The sequence below is a fragment of the Saimiri boliviensis genome, chromosome 4 (assembly GCF_048565385.1).
Source record: "Saimiri boliviensis isolate mSaiBol1 chromosome 4, mSaiBol1.pri, whole genome shotgun sequence".
NCBI lineage: Eukaryota > Metazoa > Chordata > Mammalia > Primates > Cebidae > Saimiri > Saimiri boliviensis.
The window spans coordinates 148,582,823-148,596,443 of record NC_133452.1 but is presented as its reverse complement, the minus strand read 5'-3'; the positions used below and the strand labels follow the sequence as shown (position 1 = coordinate 148,596,443).

General features: G+C 44.3%; 1 pseudogene; it reads right to left on the bottom strand.

Moving 5' to 3' along the window:
* Positions 1 to 10,757: 10,757 nt before the first annotated feature.
* LOC101045041 (small ribosomal subunit protein uS10-like) lies at positions 10,758 to 11,406 on the bottom strand (annotated as a pseudogene).
* Positions 11,407 to 13,621: the final 2,215 nt, after the last annotated feature.

Genomic DNA, 13,621 nt, shown 5'->3' with positions numbered 1-13,621 from the left:
CAGGCACAGGTACCCCATACTCCAGGCAAGTTGTACTTCTGGTCCTTTCCCATGCAGTCACCCCTCACCATTCCAACCTTTTCATTCCTGCCCATTTTATTCCTCTTAACTCTTTTCCAGACACATTAATTTTATTTCATTTCCTGAAAAATGGGTGGTTATTTGAAATTACATGTTATTCTGTATGATCTACTTTTCTGTTACACAAATGCTGTAATTTAAACAAAACAATAAGGCCGGGTGAAGTCACTTGCAACTATAATCCCAGCTACTTGGGAGGCCGAGGCAGGAGAGTTGCTTGAGTGCAGGAATTGGAAGCTGCAGAAGATACGATCGAGCCACTTCACTCCAGCCTGGGTGACAGAGTGAGACACTGTCTCAAAAAATAAATAAATAAATAAATAAAAAGACTAGTTAAGAGTGATAATTGGAAGCATTTTAGTTGCAATAATTAAATAATGTGTGAGAAAAATGTAATAAATTTTTTTCTCTCCTACACGTTTTAGTTTAATACTAAAAACTCGTTTTTTTAGCTTTATTGAAGTAGAATTGACAAAGTTGTATAAATTTAACATATATAATGTGATGATATGATGTATGTGTGCATTGTGAAGTGATCATACAATCAAGTTAGTTTATATTTCTATCACCTTGCCTAGTTATCATTTTGTGTGTGTGTGGTGCAAACACTTGGTATCTACTCTTCCAGCATATCCTTCTTTCCCTTCCTTCCTTCCTTCTTTCCTCTTTTTTTTTCCTTTCTTTTCTTTCTGTTTCTTTTTGTGTGTGTGTGTGACAGGGGCTCACTCTATTGCCCAGGCTGGAGTACATTGGCATGATCATAGCTCACCACAGCTTCCAGCTCTTGGGTTCAAGAGATCCTCCCACCTTGGCCTCCCAGAGTGCTGGGATTATGGGTGTGAGCCCTGGCGCCCAGCTAGCAAGTTTCAAGTATACAGTACGGAATTATTAACACTAGGCAGCGGCTGCGCTTTTGGTCTCCAGAACTTACTCATCTTTCTTTTCATAGATGGGATCTCACTATGTTTCCCAGGCTGGACTCCAGCCCCTGAGCTCAAGGGATCCTTCTGCCTCAGCCTTCTGAGTAGCTGGGACTACAGGCACGTACCACTGTGCCTGGTTTGAATTTATTCACCTCATCACTGAAACTTTGTCCCCTTTGACCAGCATCTCCCATTTCTTCCACTCTCAGCCCCTGGTAATCACCATTGTCTCTGCTTCTATCAGCTTGACTTTTTTGGATTCCACATGTACGTGAGATCATGCAGGCATGTGTCTTTCTGTCCCTGGCTTACTTCACTGGGCATAATGTCCTCACGGTTTGTCCAGGTTGCTGTGTCCTGACAGATTCTTTTTTTTTTTTTTTTAGCTGGATTTTCACTCTTGTTGCCTAGGCTGGAGTGTAATGGCACGATCTTGGCTCACTGCAACCTCCGCCTCCCAGGTTCAAGCGATTCTCCTGCCTCAGCCTCCTAATTAGCTGGGATTACAGGCATGCACTACCATGCTGGGCTAATTTTGTATTTTTACTAGAGACAGGATTTCTCCATGTTGGTCAGGTTGGTCTCAAACTCTCAACCTCAGGTGATCCGCTTACCTCAGCCTCCTGAAGTCCTGGATTACAGGCTTGAGCCACCGTGCCTGGCCTGACAGGTTCTTATTCATTCTTCAGAACTCAGCCGAGTCCTGCCTTCTGTGTGGCTTCCCCCAGCTCCCCTGGACTGCCTGCTCAGCCCTCTGTGCCCACCAGCTCTCGCTTCACTCTTTGACTCCAGTGCTTTCCAGACACTTAATCCAAGTTTGCTAGATGCGTGAACCTGTACAGGGTGGAATCTAGTTGATGCCACAAATTGATGGGCATGACTGATGAACCTGGAGTGAAAGTTCTGTGTATACATTTGCAGAAAGATGTTGCTGTTTGGGAGAGGATTTCTCTCCCTCAGGCTAATTTCTGAACGGCAATTCCCCACTTAATTAGCATTAGCTATAGCCAGATAGGTGTAGGCCACATGGGTGAATGCCATCTCTTTTGAAAACGTGGGGCCAGGTGCGGTGGCTCAAGCCTGTGATCCCAGCACTTTGGGAGGCTGAGGCGGGTGGATCACGGGGTCAGGAGATCGAGACCATCCTGGTCAACATGGTGAAACCCCGTCTTTACTAAAAATACAAAAAATTAGCTGGGCATGGTGGTGCGTGCCTGTAATCCCAGCTACTCAGGAGGCTGAGACAGGAGAATTGCCTGAACCCAGGAGGCAGAGGTTGCGGTGAGCCGAGATCGCACCATTGCACTCCAGCCTGGGTAACAAGAGCGAAACTCCGTCTCAAAAAAAAAAAAAAAAAAAAAAAGAAAACGTGTCAGATTATACTAGGTCTAAGTGAAATTGTAATCAATAATGAAGACTGTAATCCCAGCACCTTGGGAGGCCAAGGCAGGTGGATCACGAGGTCAGGAGATCAAGACCATCTTGGCTAACAAGGTGAAACCCCATCTCTACTAAAAATACAAAAAATTAGCCAGGCGTGGTGGCATGTGCCTGTAGTCCCAGCTACTCAGGAGGCTGAGGCAGGAGAATCACTTGAACCCAGGAGGTGGAGGTTATAGTGAGCCGAGATCATGCTGCTGCATTCCAGCCTGGGTGACAGAGTGAGACTCTGTCTCAAAAAAAAAAAAAAAAAAAAAAAAAAAAGAGGACTTTAGTGATTATTGCAGTGACATACTCAAATTTCTGTTTTATAAAATGTACACATCACTTGGAAGACTTACAGAACATCTCTGAAGTTCCTGGTGAGCTGGGAGACATGGTGGTCATTCTTAAGTTTCTTCTGGAGCCCCAGAAGATCTATATGTGACTGAGAAGTATCAGTAAGTAGACACAGCTGGCTGTGGTTAGGGGGACGTGCTCCATACGGACCCCAGACTCTGTGGGAGGCCTGAGGCCGGTGACATCAATTTGGCCTCTGGAGAAGGTGGCAGGCAGGGATGGGAGTCGGGGGAAGATGTGGGGCCCTGCTAGTCTTGAATGTCCCTTCCAAAACTCATGTTGAAACTTAATTCCCAACGTGGCAATATTGAGACGTGGGGCCTTTCAGAGGTGATTGGGTCTTGAGGGTTCTTCCTTCATGAACAGATTAATTCATTCACAGATTAATGGATTAATGAGTCAGTGGATTAATGGGTTATTACAAGAGTGGAACTGGTGGGTTTATAAGAAGAGAAAGAGAGTCCTGAGCCTGCCTACTCAGCCCCTCGGATGTGATGCCCTGTACCACTTGGGGCTCTGCAGAGCCCTCACAGCAGGAGGCCCTCATTAAACAGGCCCCTCGGCCTGGGACTTCCCAGCCTCCAAAACTGTACAAAATAAATACATTTTCTTTTTTCTTGACACAGTCTTCCTCTGTTGCCAGGCTGGAGTGCAGTGGCGCAATCTCGGCTCACTGCAACCTGCACCTCCGGGTCCAAGCGATTCTCCTGCCTCAGCCTCCCAAGTAGCTGAGACTACAGGCATGCGCCACCATGCCTGGCTAATTTTTGTATTTTTAGTAGAGACAAGGTTTCACCATGTTGGCTAGGATGGTCTCTGTTTCCTGACCTTGTGATCCACCGGCCTCGGTTTCCCAAAGTGCCTCGATTACAGGCGTAAGCCACCTCACCCAGCCAATACCTTTTCTTTTTAAATCATTCAGCTTCAAGTATTCTGTTATAAACAACAGAAAATGAACTAATACAGAATCATGGTGTGGAGGAAAAAATAATAACAGTAACAAAAAGAAAATGGACTAAGATTCCATTGGTGAGGTAGTAGTTTTTAATAGCTATAAAAGTAGACCAGGTGTGGTGGCTCATGACTGTAATCCCAGGAACTTAGGATGCCAAAGTGGAAGGATTGTTTGAGTTCAGAAGTTCCAGACCAGCCTGGGCAACATAGCAAAACCCTGCCTTTACAAAGAATTTTTAAAAATTTAGACAGGCATACTGGCATGTGCCTGTAGTACCAGTTATGTGGGAGGCTGAGGCATCCTAGCCACTTGAGCCCAAGAGTTCAAGGCTGCAGTGAGCTGTGATTGTGCCACTGCACTCTAGCCTGGGCAACAGAGTGAGAGCTTGTCTCTAAATATACATTAAAAAAAAAACCCAAAAAACTATGAAAATAGTCTGGGTGTGGGGGCTCACACCTTTAATCCCAGCACTTTGAGAGGCTGAGGTGGGAGGATCCCTTGAGTCTGGTGGTTCAAGACCAGCCCAGGTGACATGGTGAGAGCCTGTCTCTACAAAAAGTTTAAAAAAAAATGAAAATAAAATAATAATTATTATTTTAAAAATTGAAAATAATGACGACTCCTTACAGTGAGTATCCTTTAAACTGAAATGAAGGGAGAAGATGCTGTGGTCTGAATGTATTCCTCCAGAATTCATGTGCTGAAACATGATCTGCAATGTGGTGGTATTAAAGAAGATGGGGCTTGGGGGTGCATTGGCTCCCGCCTGTAATCCCAGCACTCTGGGAGGCCAAGGCAGGTGGATCACGAGGTCAGGAGTTCGAGACTAGCCTGGCCAAGATGGTGAAACCATAAACTCTACCAAAAATACGAAAATTAACCAGGCACGGTGGCAGGTGCCTTTAATCTCAGTTACTTGGGAGGCTGAGGAAGGAGAATTGCTTTAACCCAGGAGGCAGAGGTTGCAGTGAGCTGAAATTGTGCCACTGCACTCCAGCCTGGGCGACAGAGCAAGACTCCATCTCAAAAAAAAGAAGATGGGGCTTTGGGAGGTGATTAGGTCATGAGGACGTCATCATCGTGAATGGGATTCTTGCTTTTGTAAAAGAGGCCAGAGGGAGACTGTTTGCCCCTTCCACCATGTGAGGGTGCAGCAAGAAGCCACCAGCTACAAGGAAGAAGCCCTCCCCAGCGCCACATCTGCTGCACCCTGATCACTATTGTATTGCCACACATATAAAGTTATCATAATTGTGATTCCATGCTGTGACATTTAGAATCCCTGGCAGAGAATGCCTTCTTCCAATCAGCAGAATTGCCGGTAATTACTCCATCATGACATCTCCTCACCTTCACCTCTCTTGCTAATCCTGGACATACTTTATCAACATTGCCTGCCCCTGTTATCTTTCAGATGTCTCATCATAAAGTCAGCTAGGTCAGAGTTTATCAGATGTTGTCTTCTATTCATCTTCAGAGCTCCACCTAGTTCCACCCATATCGCTATCTGGAGTCTCATCTTGGGCTATGCCTTTGTGACCACCTCCGTTCTGCTGCCCAATCCTTACTCCTGAGCTCAGCTGTATCCGCTTTCCCATTCATCCTATTAACAGCTTCTTCCGGTTGGTGACTTTAATCTAAAGTACATGTAACAGACTGGTGCACGTTAAGTTATAGGTCTTTAAAATCCCTGAAAACATATACTATGAAGAGTTCAGCAAAAGATGACTATGACATTGTCTGCTTTAGCTTCTCTGACCCTGGGTTAACTCCATCGGGGCTGTTCTTCACATCTTGGAGCCACATTGTATTGTCATCCCGCCCCTCCTTTTTTTAACCTAGGCTGCTAAAAACAATCTCTTACACTGCAGTTTTTAGTACATCTACAGTTTTTCTTGTGTATAAGTAACAGTAATTATTTAATCAATCCATTCTTATTATGCATAGATGTTGCTACCCAGTTTTGCTTACTATAAATTACCCTGCTGTGAACATCTTCATGACTAAATCATAGTTTGTTTCTCCAATTACTTTTTTTTTTTTTTTTTTTTTTTGAGACAGAGCCTTGCTCTTTTGTTCAGGCTGGAATGCAGTCCATCATTTCGGCTCACTGCACCTTCCACCTCCTGGGTTCAAGAGATTCTCCTGCCTCAGCATCCTGAGTAGCTGGGATTACAGGCATATACCAGCACATCCAGCTAATTTTTGTAATTTTAGTAGAGACGAGATTTCACCATGTTGGCCAGGCTGGTCTTGAACTCCTGACCTGAGGTGATCCGCTGGGATTGGCAACCCAAAGTGCTGCGATTATAGGTGTGAGCCATTGCGCCCGGCCTCTCTGATTACTTTCTTATGGTAAGTTCCTAGAAGTAGAATTTCTGGGTCAAATTATATGCATACATTTAAGGTTGTTGAGGAGTGCCTAAATTGCTTTACAGAAATGTTACCTCAGTTTGCTACCCTAGTGGAAGTATGGAAAAGTTTCCTGTGAATAATTCTAGGAAGTATGGTATCACAGAATTCACCCAGGGCATCACTAAATAGTCATGTGATCTTTGGCAAATCATATAACCTTTACCACTCCCAATTGTGTTCTATTAAAAACAAGGAGTTTGTTTAGACCTCTATGTTCTTCCTTCATCTACTGCTTCTGTTTTGCAGCTATTATGGGGTGCAGCACATTCCTGAATGTTCTCTGGGGCTCTCAAAGGGAACTTAGATAGTAAAGCCTTAAAACAGGTGAGTAGCTGAAACAAAGATAAGGATTTCTTTAAGTTTTTTCTTGGGAGAAAGAAAGGATTTAAGGCTGGGTATGGTGGCTCAGTCCTGTGATCCCAGCACTTTGGGAGGCAAAGGTGAGTGGATCACTTGAGGCCAGGAGTTTGAGACCAGCTGGGCAATATGGTGAAACCCTGTCTCTGCTGAAATTACAAAAATTAGCGGGTCATGGTGGTGTATGCCTGTAGTCCCAGCTACTTGAGAGGCTGAGGCAAGAGAATTGCTTGACTTCAGGAGATGGAGGCTGCAGTAAGCTGAGATCACGCCACGGTACTCCAGCCTGGGGAAGACTGTCTTAAAAAAAAAGAAGAGGATTTACTATTGTGTTCACTTTGGTCTTTTTTTTTAGACGTAGTCTCGCTCTGTCACCAGGCTGGAGTGCAATGGCATGATCTTGGCTCACTGGAACCTCCACCTCCTGAGTTCAAGCGATTCTCCTGCCTCAGCCTCCCCAGTAGCTGGGATTACAGGCACCTGTCCCCATGCCCTGCTACTTTTTGTATTTTTAGTAGAGACAGGGTTTCACCATGTTGGTCAGGATGGTCTTGAACTCCTGATCTCAGGTGATCTGCCTGCCTCATGATCTGCCCGCTTCAACCTCCCAAAGTGCCAGGATTACAGGCATGAGCCACTGTACCTGGCCTGGTCTCTTATTTATTTTTTCTTTTTTTTTTTTTTTGCAGCACTCAGGACTTAACAAAAAATTGCCTTAAGTCTTGTCCCTACCTCAGTAAGTAATGCCAGGGACATCTATGACCACTATTCCCATCGTACAGGTGAAGAAATAGGGGACATGGAAGGTGATGATATGCTCAACTGTAGAGGGTGAGTCAGAGGTCAGGAGAAATGTGCAGGTGGGGCTGCAGACACAAAGGCTAGTCCTCAAAGCGCTAGCATCCTCCTGCTCTGCCTCAGGACATTATCTATCCAGAGATGTTATGAGGACTGGTAGATTCAAGGCTTTCAAATCGCTGTCCTCCAGCAAGGCTCTAGGGTCACCCACAGCCATGCAGTCTTTCCTGGATCGTATATGTCTGCTCTGCCTTTTTTTTTCATGCCTCTGGCAATGGGCATTCAGGCCATCAAGGCATCTCTGCAAAAGAATAAAGCCTGGTACATGTACTGACAAACTCAGACATGGGCTGGTAAAAATTAAGTTGAAAAGAATGATGACATGGTAGCATCAAGGGCGGCAATAAATGAAATAAATACTTACAAAGTTTTATTGCCCAACATTTATGTCACCGGTACATGGTGTTTCATATGTGCTTGCTGAATGCCAGGTTGTGCCAGGAGTTGCAAAGATCAGTAAGTCACAGGTCCTTCTCCCCAGTACCTTATAGCCCAGCAGAGGAGATAGATGAGAAAACAAACACAACAGTACAGTCATAAATAGAAATTTACACAAATACCAACGTAGCGCAGAGGAGGGAGTGATTAACTTGAAAGTTATACCAGAAGAAAACTTCAAAGTCTGCAGGATCTGATGGATTGCAGATGCAAGGCCCCTTTAGAACAGCTGCACTCCTGAACTTTTGTCTAACATGAATTTGTATGTACCAAAGCCTATATCATTTCATTATACAACTGGGTATATGTGTATTAAAATCACATTTGATAATTCAAATCATTAAATGACCTAGTAACCCTTTTGCTTTGCTTTCCTCCCTTTCTCAGCAAGCGCTTAACCGAGCAGTCACATTGGATTGGAGAGGCATTTGTTTCTAACAAATTGACACTTCATTATTTTCCATTGGGAGCAAATGTGCACCTCCTTTTGATCACTCAGAGCTTGTTATGCAGAACAAGAAGAAGGCACTGTGTTAGAATGATCATTTCCTCTGAATTCGAGAAAATGCAGAAATACCGAAGAGATTGAGCCTAATTATTTCAGTAAATGAAGCAAGAGGGTGGGACACGTTACTGGAGCTTAGGACTGAATGTAACTTGAAAATTAAGTAAAGAAGCTTTGGGATAAAGTGTATCGAGTTAGTTTGCTGGTTTCTAAGTTCTGTAGGAGTGAATTTTAGTGTATCAGGTTTCTATGTAACGAGGTGTGTATGTAAGAGTGACCTATACAAATCTACTTCTTAAGTATTTCCCAAATGATTTGGACATTTAGAGAGAACTCCATGGGAGATGAATACTAGAAAACTCTCTTATCTGTATAGAAGAAAAACATTATGTAATGTTAATTGTCATAATATTTCTCTTGTAGAAAATAGTTGGAGAACTCTAAGGTTGAGAATAACAGATGTTTTCTATATTAAAATGTCAAGAGCTGTACTGAGGAAGTTTGCGGACAGGGTGGTAGGTAAGATTTGCATTTGCAAAGAAGTCTAAAATATTTCTGGTTTATATTTAGATTAATAAAATTTCAAGTACTTAAAGATTTACTGATTCCTTTAGAGTACCAAGTAGAGGCATTAATTTACTAATGATAGGAATATTCGTCAGAAAAATAAATGCTTCTAGGGGTGTGTGTGTGTGTGTGTGTGTGTGTGTGTGTGTGTTGACATAAAGTCTCACCCTGTTGCCCAGGCTGCAGTGCAGTGGTGTGAACATAGCTCACTTCAGCCTCGACCTCCCTACCTTAATCAATCCTCCTCCCTTGGCCTCCTGAGTACCTAGGACTACAGGCACACACCACCACACCTGGCTAATTTTTTGATTTTTTTGCAGAGGCAAGGCCTTACTATGTGGTGCAGGCTAGTCTCGAACTCCTGGATTCAAGCAATCCTCTCACCTTGGCCTCCAAACAGATAAATGCTTTTGTTTTGAAACTACTACTCCAAAACACATGGAAAACTGGGTTGGAAAGAAATCAGTTATCCATTTAAAGTAAATGTATAATGCTATGGGGTAAATAAAAACCATGACTACTGCTGTATATCTTAGTTTAGAAGCTTTTTTTTTTTAAATTTTCAGAGACAGGGTCTCGCTATGTTGCCCAGGCTGGAGTGCAGTGGCTATTCACAGGTGCAATCCCACTACTGATCAGCACAGGAGTTTTGACCTGTTCCGTTACCCCTCCTTAGGCAACCTGGTGGTCCCCCACTCCCAGGAGGTCACCATATTGATGCTGAACTTAGTGTGGACACCCGATCGGCATAGCGCACTACAGCCCAGAACTCCTGAACTCAAGCGATCCTCCAGACTCAACCTTTTGAGTAGGTGGGGCTACAGGCACGTGTCACTACGCCAGCTTTTTTTTTTTATTTTTTATTTTAATAGAATGATAGAGGCTGGGTACTTATCATTCCAACAGTTTTGGGAGGCTGAGGTGGGTGGATTGCTTGAGCCCAGCAGCTCAAGACCAGCCTGGACAACATGGCAAAAACCCATGGTTAAACAAACAAACAAAAAAAACAATTTAGGCTGGTGTGGTGTAGCTGTAATCCCAGCTACTTAGAAGGCTGAAGAGAGAGGATCTTTTGAGCCCGGGAGTCAGAGGTTGCAGTGAGCTGAGATCATGCCACTGCACTCCAGCCTGGGTGACATAGCGAGATTGTGTCTCAAAAAACTAAATTAAATTAAAACAGAATGAAGTGTTCTTGGAGACAAATACAACTCACTCTGGTGCATAAAAATGTGTGCAAGCTCTTTTGTCTCAAATGCCACGGAGCTGGTGAGAAGCTCATGGTGAGCATGGGGAGAAATCTTCTAAATTCACCCCAGATTGAAATGGGGGCACCGGGAGGAAGTGACTCACCTGGAGTGACAGGGAAGGCAATAATCCATGCAGAAAAGAGGACCCCAGCATTCTGGAACTTTCCCACACTAATCCTTAGAAGGAAGAACATCCCTTACTCCACACTCCACTCGTCTTACCCCACCAGACCATTTAACTTTTTTTTTTTTCTTTGAGATGGAGTTTTGCTCTTGTTGCTCAGGCTGGAGTGCAGTGGCACAATCTTGGCTCACTGCAACCTCCGCCTCCTGGGTTCAAGCAATTCTCCTGCCTCAGCCTCCCAAGTAGTTGAGATTACAGGTGTCTACTATGTCCATATAATTTTTTTTGTGTTTTTAGTAGAGACAGGGTTTTACCATGTTGGCCAGGCTGGTCTCGAACACCTGACCTCAGATGATGGATCTACCCGCCTTGGCCTCTCAAAGTGCTGGGTTTCCAGGTGTGAGACACTGCGCTCGGCCCATCTGACTTTTCTAAATTTTATTTATTCAGGAAAATAGATGATGGCATTTCTCTCTCTCTCTCTCTCTCTCTCTCTCTCTCTCTCTCTTTAACAACTGGTAATCCATTTATTAAAATAGCTGACATAAGCATCTGCAATGGTGACTTCCACCTCTACTCCTGGCTCAATATTGATAGAAGTAATCTACTTAACAATCTCAGAAGGACTATGCAAGTCAATGAGTCCCTTGTGCATTCTCATCTGGAAAGGATCCCATGTCGTAGAACCTTCACCACAAGGGGTTTTTCGTGTAGTGATTCTCAAAGTGTTGGTAGGCATCTGAACTGGTCCTTTCACTTTGAGATGCTTTCCCTTTGCTTCTCTGATCAAGTCAGCACACACCTTCTCCAGGGATTTTACATTGCGTCTCGTTAGAGTGATTCGAATTTGGTGAATTGCCACCTTCCACTCCACGGGTGTTTTCCCGGTATCCTTAAAAGCCAGGGCTGCTGCGTGGCTTCCTGACGGACTTGTTCCTTAGTGAGAGCGAACAGCGGTGAGTCAGGAGCAGGAGCGTGCAGATCCAATCCACAACAACTACCACCATGTCTTCCTCAAAGAGCTGCTGTTTTGTGGGCAGTTCTGTGGGGAAGAAGCCCCCCTTGCTCTGTTTTCACATACTGTACTTACTTTTCTTTTCAGTGACAGAGACATACTCAGGAAGCCTGGACTCACAGAGGCTGCCCACCTTCTTCATTGATTTCTACACGCCTCCAGGATCTCTGAAACGAGAAGCCCTGCCCTTTATATGTTTAATCTGATATTGCAAAGTGGACCTGAGAACCAGCCCCTCGGCTGGAGATTGTGAAGGCAGCCTGCGTTTTGATCATGCTGAACGGCTGTGATTTGTGACTGGGATAGATGAAAGACCCGCAACAAAAATGAGTGCTGGGTATTGCTGACAAAAGAGACTTCTGTGATTTCTCAGGCAGTAATTATTTACTGAGTATTTACAAGGAGGTATGGGTTATTTTGAGAAACTCTTTTTTAAAATTATACTTTAAGTCTGGGGTACATGTGCAGAACGTGCAGGTTTGTTAGGTAGGTGGACACCCGTCATGGTGGTTTGCTGCCTCCATCCCCCCGTCACCTACATTAGGTGTTTCTCCTAATGCTATCCCTCCCCAGTCCCCTGAAGTCCCTGTTATCCCTTCTCTAGTCCCCCCCACCCTCTGAGAGGCCCTGGTGTGTGATGCTCCCCTCCCTGTGTCCATGTGTTCTCATTGTTCAACACCCACCTATGAGTGAGAACATGCAGTGTTTGGTTTTCTGTTCTTGTTCTTGTGTCAGTTTGCTGAGAATGATGGTTTCCAGATTCATCTATGTCCCTGCAAAGGACATGAACTCATTCTTTTTTAAGGCTGCATAGTTTTCCACGGTGTATATGTGCCACATTTTCTTTATCCAGTCTATCATTGATGGGCCTTTGGGTTGTTCCAAGTCTTTGCTATTGTAAACAGCGTGCCTGTGTCTTTATAACTGAATGTTTTATAATCCTTTGGCTATATAACCAGTAATGGCATTGCTGGGTCAAATGGTATTTCTAGTTCTAGCTCCTTGAGGAATCGCCACACTGTCTTCCACAATGTTTGAACTAATCTACCCTCCCACTAACGTGTAAAAGCGTTCCTATTTCTCCACATCCTCCCCAGTGTCTGTTGTCTCTGGATTTTTTAATGATCGCCATTCTAACTGGCATGAGATGGTATCTTAATGTGGTTTTGATTTGTATTTCTCTAATGACCAGTGATGTTGAGCTTTTTTTTTTTTTTTTTTTTTTTGAGACGGAGTTTCGCTCTCGTTACCCAGGCTGGAGTGCAATGGCGCGATCTCAGCTCACCGCAACCTCCGCCTCCTGGGTTCTGGCAATTCTCCTGTCTCAGCCTCCTGAGTAGCTGGGATTACAGGCACACGCCACCATGCCCAGCTAATTTTTTGTATTTTTAGTAGAGACGGGGTTTCACCATGTTGACCAGGATGGTCTCGATCTCTTGACCTCGTGATCCACCCGCCTCGGCCTCCCAAAGTGCTGGGATTACAGGCTTGAGCCACCGCGCCCGGCTGAGCTTTTTAAATGTTTGTTGGCTGCATAAATGTCTTTTTTGAGAAGTGTCTGTTCATATCCTTTGCCCACTTTTTGATGGGGTCGTTTGGTTTTTTCTTGTAAATTTGTTTCAGTTCTGGAAACTCCGGGACTGCATCTGTCTTGCTCACTGGTATATCCCCAGGGACACACTGGTATTTCTGTCTTGCTTACTGGTGTCTCTCACAGAGGGAGTGGCACATAAACACATAAACGCTAGACATAAACACCAGTTAAATAAAGGCACATGTGAGCAAATGAGTGAATAAATGATCAAGTGAATCTACTCATTCAGTCCCTCAGGCTTTGTAACCCTGGTCCCAAGAACAATGCCTGCCATAAATGAGGCGATCAATAGAGGTTTGGTTACTTGAGTTAATCCAATCAAGCATTAGTAACTTACCCAAGTATTCTGTTTGACTATTTGTGACCCTTAACAATTTTCCAGTACCGTTGCTATCTAATAATTGGCATATTCTCTCTGCACCCTACATCTACAGAGGGTCCACTGTCGATGCCAGCATTACATTTCCCATGTTCCTGCTTGGCACACCTGTGCAGGTGGCATGGTTTTAGCATACAGATCCAGAGAGAAGCATCTGCATTATAGTTAGACTGGAGGAAAAGTTTTTGAGACTTTAAAGTAACCAGCCTTATCGGGGTCACTGACTATGTATGGAGAAGAGGTCCTGACAGCTCAAGTATTGTCTCCTCTGACCAGAGTTCTCCTTGTACAGCATACTTCTGCTGTGATAGAGAAACAGTCTGGGTGGCACAGAGAGAGCTGAAGACAGGATGTGGGGACTCTCCCTGTAGAATGCAGCACTAG